Below are 3192 nucleotides of genomic sequence, written 5' to 3' on the forward strand. Positions count from 1 at the left end.
ACGACAAATGATCAAATCTCGTGTCATCTACAATTAAAAATCCAAACGCGTATTCCTATCGAATAAAAAATTCTTCTTCCTCAACGAATAATCGCAATAGAATAGAAACGTAATAGAAATAATATCGTAATTATAAGATCGGTAAAAGAATTTGAAAATAATCAAACGGAAGCACGAACTATGGGATTGTCTGATAGATTGTTGCTTGGAAACAGAACGACAACTATGAAAAATGCTTGAAGTAGATTGAACGAGGTTAAAAAGGTGGAATAATAGTTGGAGAGAGAGAGGGATTAGGTGGTTAGGGGAAGGGGAAGGGGTTAGGGGGAGGGGGAGGAGGAAGAGAAGGGAAGATAGTTCGAAGAAGAGGATCAGTTTCACGGTGAAGTACGATAATGAGACCATGAGAGAAAGGAAATTTCCCTGGTACGTTGAAATGACGTTGCAGGTTCTTTGCAAATCTTCTTGCTAAATTATCTTTACGCGCAATTATGTTTTATTAAACATCCCAAATCAATTCTTCGAGCAAATAAAATAAATTAAACGCACGTCTCGTTTTTTCTTGTTTTTTTTGGGGGGGTGGTGGGGTGGTCGATTTGTAAATAAGATTTTTATTTGGTTGTTTTTCTTTCTCTTCTAATGAAAGTTCGATTCATCGGGACAAATTGTTTTGTATTCGATGATATAATTTCGGTCATTGAGATTTTCTTTTTTTATTTTCTTTTTGTCGAAGATTCGAGCTGCAGGTTATATCGTATTTTATATTTTATATTTATCATGGTTATCTATTACGTTTGTTACATTATTTAATAATAATAATAATAATAATCATTGGTAAATTATATTTGTATTATCTATACGATTGTGTGAAAATAAATTCTAGATATAATTAATTTAAATTTATGTTGAAATTATTTCTATTAATCAATAATAAAAATCATATATAAAATGTTTCAAATAATTATATCGAATTTGATTTAAATTTGAAAAATATATAAATTCTATTTATAATTTAACAATAATTATTAATTATTAATAATGATTGTGGTAATGTATCATCAAACGTTGAAAAAATATTATGAAATAATAATTAAAGAAAAAAAAAAGAAAAGAAAATTTGTACAGTATTTATTATCGATTGTAAAATATGTGTCGTTATTCGTCGTAATAATCGATAACATAATTTCAACGTGAAAATTGATTGATACTTTTCTCTCTTTCGTGGTGCATACAAACACGTCATTAAAATTTTCTTTCCGCACGTCGAACTACGTGAAGAAACATACGATGGAATTCTTAAACAGACGAGTCCAAGCAAAATAAGGCCGTAAAGCGTTCAACGAAACTGAGCTTTCACTAAACTATAGTTTTAGACTGATGTGAAAGAGAAAAAGATAGAGAAAGAGATAGAGAAAGATAGAAATAAAGTGAAACATCATACACACACGTGTTACGTGTTTAATGTTTGACGCGAACAAATAAAAATATAAATTAACAAATATAATACGAGAAAAAATGTTGTTCTTTTATTATAAAGTTTACCTATATATATATAAAATAAAATATACGAAAATGAATCTTTGTCCTATTCGAGTTTTCCACGAAACGAGAAATCTATGATTAACGTAAAAATCTGTAATGATTATTAATACTCGAGTGATATACTCCATCCAATTTGATTGATTTCTAATACTTTCGATTAGTATTCCCGAATTTCAGTGCATTTATTTAAATAATTATATAATAATATAATCGAATGTAATGTAATCTAGAAACTTGTACTACGTTATTAAATACAACATAATATCTTTAAAATATATTTGAAAAATTTAAAAAAAAATGCACTGAAATATGCAGCCATTCGCCCGGTAGTACTTGCGTTACAATATTTCCTTTTAATTATATTATTAATTAATTCGCAAGTAATACCGACCCAGATCTCACCACGAGGAGGTTGCTGCATTTGGAGATCCACCAAAATTATTCCACAAAATCTTCTTATTAATATCTTCAATAAATTAATAAGTTTGCACTATATTACACACACTGCACCAAAAATAATCCTAGACAATGTCTACACTTTCTCACTTATGATCACACCAATTATCTATACAACATATAAAAAACAAATAACGCGATAACGTTAAAACGATTAACAATCAAAAAATATCGTCCGATAACGAAAGCACGCGTTTCTTTAATTATCAAATTACTTTTTAACGTTTTATAATTAAATTTATTCGATGAGTAATATTAAACGATTTTCAGAGCTGTTCACGTGACGATGTTTCCTTTAGAACTGATAACGTAGATATTTTTTTTACCCTTGAAATACCGAGAGCGTTAGACGATTATTTACGTCTTTGAACTTGGTCGAAAATACGTTAGTAAATTTCTTATTCCAATGTTTACGTTCTTGTTTAAGATGTTTCTATTTTCTTTCTCTCTCTCACAATCTCTCTCTCTCTCTCTCACTCACTCTCCTCTTTTATTTATTATATTCTTCTTTACATTTGTATGTATAATATAAACCAATGCTACGTATGAAAAATTACGATGTTTTTTGTCTGTGATTTGAACGTGTTTCGAATTCGTCTGAACTGGAAATAAAATTTTTAGGGAGGCTATAAAAACATATGCCTGGGTATAATATTTTTATTTCTAGATATGTATAAATATTTTATAACGAATATATAATTATACGGGAAAAAATAATTCGCGAATGTATCATCGTTTAAAATATTTTCATCGCACGGTAATTGCATTTGCACGGAAAGATAAAAAATCTCTGTGATTATGGTATTACTCAAATTTTGTCCAACGTTTTTATTCTCTCTCTCTTGTTCTTACTTTTTATTTATTATGCACTTTTTTAAAATTTGTATGTATAATAAAAAACGATCCTACGTATGAGAAACTACGATATTTTTTGCGCCCACGGATTTGAACGTGTTTCGAATTCGTCCGAACTTGAAATAAAATTTTTTGGAGACAGTTGAGAAAAATACATTTTTATTATTTATACAAATATTTTTTAACGAATACAATTATAAGGGAAAAAATAATTTGTGAATAGATCATCGTTTAAAGTATTTTCATTTTACGATAATTGCATTCGAAAGATAACAATTTGCGATTTTAATATTGATAAAATTTTATCAAGATATAAAAAAATGTTCTTTTTTCGTAGAT

The sequence above is a fragment of the Polistes fuscatus genome, unplaced genomic scaffold (assembly GCF_010416935.1).
Source record: "Polistes fuscatus isolate 324 unplaced genomic scaffold, CU_Pfus_HIC Scaffold1, whole genome shotgun sequence".
NCBI classification, from domain to species: Eukaryota; Metazoa; Arthropoda; class Insecta; order Hymenoptera; family Vespidae; genus Polistes; species Polistes fuscatus.